Source organism: Podarcis melisellensis (genome assembly GCF_964234715.1).
Source record: "Podarcis melisellensis genome assembly, chromosome: 8".
In the NCBI taxonomy this organism is placed as follows: Eukaryota; Metazoa; Chordata; class Lepidosauria; order Squamata; family Lacertidae; genus Podarcis; species Podarcis melisellensis.
Window position 1 is genome coordinate 74,239,417 of NC_138540.1, and position 7,421 is coordinate 74,246,837.

At 47.8% G+C, this 7,421-nt stretch overlaps 1 protein-coding gene across 1 annotated transcript in view; it reads right to left on the bottom strand.

Moving 5' to 3' along the window:
• The window catches only part of LOC309375149 (B-cell receptor CD22-like), a 34,841-nt gene extending 30,720 nt beyond the window's left edge, over positions 1 to 4,121 (bottom strand). Inside the window, exon 1 of the mRNA XM_081920679.1 lies at positions 4,045 to 4,121. The gene's annotated coding sequence lies outside the window, so the exon portion shown is untranslated. The remainder of the gene's footprint in view (positions 1 to 4,044) is intronic.
• Between the last annotated feature and the right edge of the window lie 3,300 nt (positions 4,122 to 7,421).

Consider the following 7,421-nt stretch of genomic DNA (forward strand, 5'->3'; position numbering starts at 1 on the left):
CTGGAAAGTGTGGAATGCAATTGCTTGATGGAACATCTTCTAACATCCCTGCAAACAAACCCAGAACGAACGCTGCATCACTGATGTCATCTAACACACCCTGCAAACTTTCACAGAATCATAGCATTGTAGAAAGGATTCCGAGGGTCATCTAATTCAACACTCTGCAATGAAGGAATCTCGATTAAAGCATGCATGACAGGTAAAACCTCCACTGTCAAACAGTTCTTACGGTCAGAAAGTTCTTCCTGATGTTTAGTTGGTATCTCCTTTCTTGTAACTTGAAGCCATTGGTTTGGGTCCTAGCCTCTTAGAGCAGGAGAAAACAAGCTTGCTCCATCTTTCATGTGACAGCCCTCCAGATATTTGAAGATGGCTATCATATTTCCTCTTTTCCAGGCTAAGCATACCCAGTTCCCTCAACCATCCCTCATAAGGCTTGGCTTCCAGACCCTTGATCATCTTGGCTGCACTCCCCCGCACACGTCCCAACTTATCAATATCTTAATTATGGCACCCAGAACTTTATGCAAAACGATCGTGATGAATGCTGTGCTGGTCAGGTAATGCTATTAGAGCTGGTTGGGAGGCCTCGTTCGCACAACAAGCAGCTCCTCCAAAAGTCTGGACCTTTTGCCATAAGGAAATGTGCCAGAGAATGTGGGAGTGAAAGTGGCTTTGATGCCATGAAATCTGGCCTCCCCTCAACCAAATCAGAATGAATGACCTGGAAGCACCCAGAGATGGACACAACTCTCTCTTCTTCAATTACAAGAATACAAGGGTCCCCATTTTGATCATGGCCATTCTGCAAGACATGTGTGCCTAGCAACACAAAGCATGGGAGAAAGAGAGAGAAAGAGGAGGAAGGAGAAAAGGGAGAGGTAGATGGCTCTCTCCTCCTCCTCCTCCTCCTCCTCCTCCTCCTCCTCCTCCTCCTCCTCTTTTATTTCTCCAGAAGCTGACCAATGCCCCCAGGGAACATTCTCCTCTGCTGCATTGGCTAATGTACAAACCAAAGCTTCCAGCTTTTTACTATTCCACACTGGCGGAAGAGGGAGGAGTGGCGGTTGCAGCTGAGGTTGTTAACTCAGTGCCATGGAAGAAAGAGAACTATTACCCCCCCCCCTCCTCCAGGCCAGGGGCGCCGACTTATAAAAAATATTGGGGGGCCCCATACCGACTTATAAAAAATATTGGGGGTCCCAAGACCTCCAAACTGCTGCTGCTGGGGGAATGAAAGGGGCGAGCCCCGGGCTGCCCCGACCTTAAGTGAACCTGTGAGGGCCCGCCCTTTGCGGCAGCCGATTGGCTGCCGCCGTGGGCGGTGAATATTAATGATGTATCATTTTTGTGCTTCATGCTGTGGCCACAGACATGTGATCTGATGGTGAATTTGGGGTGACCCAATGCAAAAATCCTGAGAATCCCTGTGGATCCATGCTTTGTAACCACGTTTTTGCACCATTGCAGCCCCAGGCAACAGTGGGTGTGTGATTTTTGGGGGGCAGGCTGTAGCCATGGACATGCTATGTGCTCTGATGGTGAATTTGGGGTGACCCAATGCAAAGATCCTGAGGATCCCTGTGGATCCATGTTTTGTAACCACGTTTTTGCACCATTGCAGCCTCAGGCAACAGTGGGTGTGTGATTTTTGGGGGGCAGGCTGTAGCCATGGACATGCTATGTGCTCTGATGGTGAATTTGGGGTGACCCAATGCAAAGATCCTGAGGATCCCTGTGGATCCATGTTTTGTAACCACGTTTTTGCACCATTGCAGCCCCAGGCAACAGTGGGTGCGTGATTTTTTGGGGGCAGGCTGTAGCCATGGACATGCTATGTGATCTGATGGTGAATTTGGGGTGACCCAATGCAAAGATCCTGAGGATCCATGTGGATCCATGCTTTTTAACCACATTTTAAGTGGGGAGGGAAGGAAAAACACAGAACGGACAAGAAGCACGAGAGGGGTGTGCAGAGAAGCAGCTGGCTAAGAATGCAGGGGAGGGGTATTACGGCAGGGAGGAAAGGAAGGCAAAAGTTTTCCCTCACCTACCCATCAAAGCCAGCCAGCTCGCACGTTCTCTCTCTCTCTCTCCCTCCTGCATGTTTTCAGCAGCACTCTGCTTTCCCCTCTCCTTGCCTGGAGGGGAGGGGCTTTCCCTGCTCTTTGTTCCGTTTGAGCAAACACAGCAAGGAAACAGAGGAGGGTGGGCAGTAAGACCCTGAGGCAGAATGCAGGAAAGCAGCCGCTTCCTCTTTTCAGGTTTCCCTTCTCCGACGCACGGTTTGATTTTTGCCTGATTTTTCGGCTCCAGGGACCACACATTCGCTCTATAACACGCTCTATAACACGCGTGTTATAGAGGGGAAAATACGGTAATAATTTTCTTAAATTATTGGGGGGGCAGAGCTTCCCGAAACGAATTTTTGAGGGGGCTCGGGCCCCCTCAGGCCCCATGGAGTCGGCGCCTATGCTCCAGGCACAACTACTCTGGCCTATGAAGTGAAGGGATGTGGTATTAGGAGGTCAAGGGGAGAAGTGCTTATGTCTGGCTGGCCCCACCCCACCTGAACTGGCCAATGGGTTGTAGCCTAAGGAGTGGTGGTGTGTGTGGAGGGAGAGGAAGACGCAAGAAAAGCTGGGAGCCCTTAAGGACATTCTAGTAAACTCTTCTGTAAATGTTCAGTTTATTTTTTTTTATTATTTTAAAAGCCACTTCGTTTTTAGGAATATCACACTATTTCTGACTGTTGTTCTGGTCAAGAGGTTCCAAGTGCTTAAAAAAAATATTTAATGCACCTTTGCCACATCTTTCAGGACACATTACTCTCACAAGGTGGCTTACAGGATTATTCTTTTTATTTTAAACCATGCAAAATATCAAAACACTGCAATGAGTTTCCAATACACTATTTCAGTGTTAAAAACCAGCAGCAGTTAAAAAGTTCACAGCACAGGAAGCAAATTCGCCACAGACCACCAGAATAAAAATAGAAAGCGCAATTCAAAATCGCACTTGCCCAGCTGCCCCCGCAGCAATTGAAATGCTGGTTCATTAAATCCAGCATCCTATTCTCACAGTGGCCTACTAGATGCCTCTGGGAAGCCCACGAGCAGGACCTGAGCACAAAAGCAACTCTTTCATGTTGTGGTTTCCAGTGAGTGGCCATTCAGAAGCATACTGTGTTTGACAGTGGAGGCAGAGTGCAAGCAGTAGAATTAGTAGCCATTGCTAACCAGGTGATTTTGTACGCTTGCCATGCACTGCAAACTGGCAACTTCAAGGCCTTGTTCCCTCTTGTACCAGCCTCTGATATTTTTCTTTTTCGCACCTGATCACATGCAAAGGCAGCTACTGGGGTAAGAGTGATTTCCTTGCCACATTTCTCTCTTTCTCAAAACCCTTTCCTTTGGAGCAGAGGTGGGAAGTTATGTTCCCTTTCCCCTCCAGATGTTGCGAGCCTACCAACCCAAGAACACCAAACAGCATCTGTCACAGGAGCCTGTCAGTCAGTAATCACACAGATCAAAGATGGAGTTAACTCCTCATTAGCACAACCTCCACAGACTTGGCTGAGTGTCAGGCTTAATGAGCAGAGAAGCTCATTCCCAGTGATCTTCCTCCATGAAAATCAGTTGCTGAGTCTGAAATCCCTCCTCACCAGGGATTTCCCCAAGGAATCGGGGACACTACTTGCCTTCAGCCAATGTCTCCTCAGCCCTTTTCATGCCTCTCCAGGCCCTGGGAGACCAGTGTGGAGGGGAGCATGTTGCAGCAGGAGGCACAGAAAGCCATGCTTCTTCACCAACCCGATTCATCTCTGCCTTTTGGCCTCCCTCCTCTCCTGCTTCAGCTTCTGCCTCCGATTCTGGACTGCTCTCCTCCACCGACTCCCCCCTCTCACTAAGCCCTGTCACCTCTTCAGTTTCTGACACACCCTCTTCCCAGTCTTCTCCCTCTTCTCCCTATGACCACTGTTTCCTCCCACTGTCCCTCTGCATCCAAGAAGTCCAGGACAGCAACTTTTTATGAACTTACCTGGCAAGATGTCCCATGGAGTTAAACGGGGATGGCTTCTGACCGAGCAGAGGGCAGGGGTGGGGAACTTCAGACTCGCATGTCTTTATCTGGCCCTTGGGCCACACCCCTTTCACAAGCCACACCCCTCCCTCACCAGCTGTGCTTCACACCCTCCTTGAGTGTCTTTGCCTGGCTAGGAGGCATCCTTGGACTCAGATGGAGACTGAGGATAGTGCATGGAGGATAGTGAGTAGGGAGGGGGTATGAGTGTGTTTAGAACCTGCTCCCTGCACAAAGGCAAACTTGTTATTAATTTCTCTGGCCACTTTGGTCTCTGGCCCAATACACCTCAGGCATGGTCCCCCCCACCTCAGAATGGGATATATCTCTCAAGGGCCCCCCTTTCCTGTGCCTAGGATTGCATTGCGAGCCTCAAATGGCCATCCCTGCAATGTTAGTGGGAAGAGTGGACTGTGTTAGCCGCAAACCTAAAACATCATCACCATCAATATTTCATCTGTATGGCGCCTTTCCATAGTTGAAACTATGCTCAAGGCAGCTTACAACAAGACAAGATTCACATAATTACATACATAACAGAAGTCATAAACAATAAATACAGCACATTAAAAAGTACACAACCTAATGGAAACAATTTCCACATAAATCGTAAGATCGAAAACTAAGATGCAACAATAATATCAACAGCTCCCTCAACCCCCCGTAAACAATACTCCAGCCCAAGAATCTGTTCAACAGCTTCAGCTTTTGTAGCTGGAGTCAGTCAGCACTCCACTCTCCCAGGCCAGATGGGAAAGGGAGCCAGTGTGGTGTAGTGGTTAAGAGCAATAGACTCGTAATCTGGGGAACCGGGTTCGCGTCTCCGCTCCTCCACATGCAGCTGCTGGGTGACCTTGGGCCAGTCACACTTCTTTGAAGTCTCTCAGCCCCACTCACCTCACAGAGTGTTTGTTGTGGTGGAGGAAGGGAAAGGAGAATGTTAGCCGCTTTGAGACTCCTTTGGGTAGTGATAAAGCGGGATATCAAATCCAAGGGCGAGTCAGGCAGGGTGCAGGTCTTCCAGGGCTCACAGGCAAGATAGTCTCATTTGAAAGAACACAGATAAAAATTAAAAACAATTGAAACAATTGGTGCTAAGCAGCAGCCGCAGTACTTGTGAAACCTGTGAAGCCCCGCCTCAAGCCAGGTGGAAAGGACCGAGGTGATGCTGAGCAATGTGTGGGCTGTCTATTGCAGAGGCAGCATTTTTAGTTGAGAACGGAAGCAAGGGTTGGAAAGCAGAAATAGCTCCTCTCTGGCTGTTTCCCTTTTCTCCAGCATCCCTCACGTGCTACTGTGCTCAAGTCATCTAAACACCTCAATATGAGGGCAGGGCGAAGCCTTGCAGTTGACTAATTACAGTGGATTTCCCCAGTCTGCGGTCACTCCAGATGTTGTCAGGCTCCAGCTTCCATCAGCTTTAGCCAGCGCAGCCAACAAGCCAGGGTTGATGATGATGAGAAGTGGTCCAACAACAAATGGAGGGGGACCCAGACGGTGGCTGTTTGGTGTCATTTGTAGTTTGCAAGGATGAAGACAGGGCAGCATGTATGTGTGTGCAGAAATTCCATACAAAGAAAAGCTGAATTCTGCAACCTGCATGAATTATCAGGCTAAGCAGGTGAAAGGATAGTCTCACTGTAGTTTTTATTTGATTTTAAGGATTTATAGGCTACACTTCAGCTGAAAAAGACATGCATGATGGCCTACAAATAAATCAGAATTCTGTGCAAAGAAAACCTGGATCCTGCAACCAGCATAAATTATGAAAATAAGCAAATTTATTTATGTATGAATGCATAGATTATACATTTTTTTCTATATGCCAATCTTCAATTAAAAAGTACCCTACAAATAAATAAAAAAGAAAAAGCTGGGGGTTGGGGTTGGGGGGGGTATAAGCCATGAGGTTAATTAGGAATGGATCTGTCAGTTTCTGTTTCTCATTTTTCCAAGCCGAAGCACAGCAGTTCGCATTTCTCTTTCAATCCTCATGAAAATCCTGTGGCAATTTAGTGCAAATTTCTCCACATAAACACTTTTTTTTTTTTTTGCAGTTTTGACTAACATACAACTTCCCTGCAAGCAACTTCCCCTGATGCAATTGTGTACACCAATAATATATATCTTATACATGCTTTCCCTACTGCATGCATTTCTGCAGCACGCTGTTTGGCTGTTTGTGTATCTCCAGAAGTGTGCATGCACACAAAAGCTCATACCAATAACAAACTTAGTTGGTCTCTAAGGTGCTACTAGAAGGATTTTTTTTTTATTTTGTTTGGCTGGAGAACTGCATCGCAAAATCTGAGGCAGTGCCAATTTTGAAGGCCAGCTGTGTTTCAGTTCACATGTTGATCCAAGAAGCGTGAGAGAAGTAACTTCACATTAAAATGCAAACAAAAATGGAATCCACCCCCCCCCATCACTAAGCGTAGTGCACACACAGTTTGCAAAATCTCTCCTGCCTCTGCTTTCAAGCAGTGGGCCAAAATTATACAGTTAGGTTACGCAGACCTCTCCAAATCTTTACTGTGCCCCTCCTCTGGCTTAAGAACTTCAGAGGAACCTGCTGGATCAGGTCCTATCGAGTCCAGCATCCTGTTCTCGCAGTGGCTACCCTCAAGCCAGACCTGAGCGCTCTCCCCGCCTATGATTTCCAGTGACTGGTATTCAGAAACATTTCTGCCTCTTACTGTGGGGGCAGAGTGTAGAAGAAGAAGAAGAGTTTGGATTTGATATCCCTCTTTCTCACTACCCAAAGGAGTCTCAAAGTGGCTCACAATCTCCTTTCCCTTCCTCCCCCACAACAAACACTCTGTGAGGTGAGTGGGGCTGAGAGACTTCAAAGGAGTGTGACTGGCCCAAGGTCACCCAGCAGCTGCATGTGGAAGAGCGGAGACGCGAACCCGGTTCCCCAGATTACGAGACTACCGCTTTTAACCACTACACCACACTGGCTCTCTACACACTAGCCAGCCACAAATGAATGTCCTGCTTTGCCCAATACTTAAAGGTAAAGGACCCCTGACAGTTAAGTTCAGTCACAAACAATTCTGGGGTTGTGGCGCTCATCTCGCTTTACAGGCCAAGGGAGCCGACATTGGTCCACAGTTTTTCAGGGTCATGAATGGCCAGCATGACTAAGCCACTTCTGGCGTGCCAAAACCAGAGCAGTGCATGGAAACGCCATTTACCTTCCTGCCGGAGTGGTACCTATTTATCTACTTGCACTTTGATGTGCTTTCAAACTGCTAGGTTGGCAGGAGCAGGGACTGAACAACCAGAGCTCACGTTGTTGCGGGGATTCAAACCACCAACCTTCTGATCGGCAA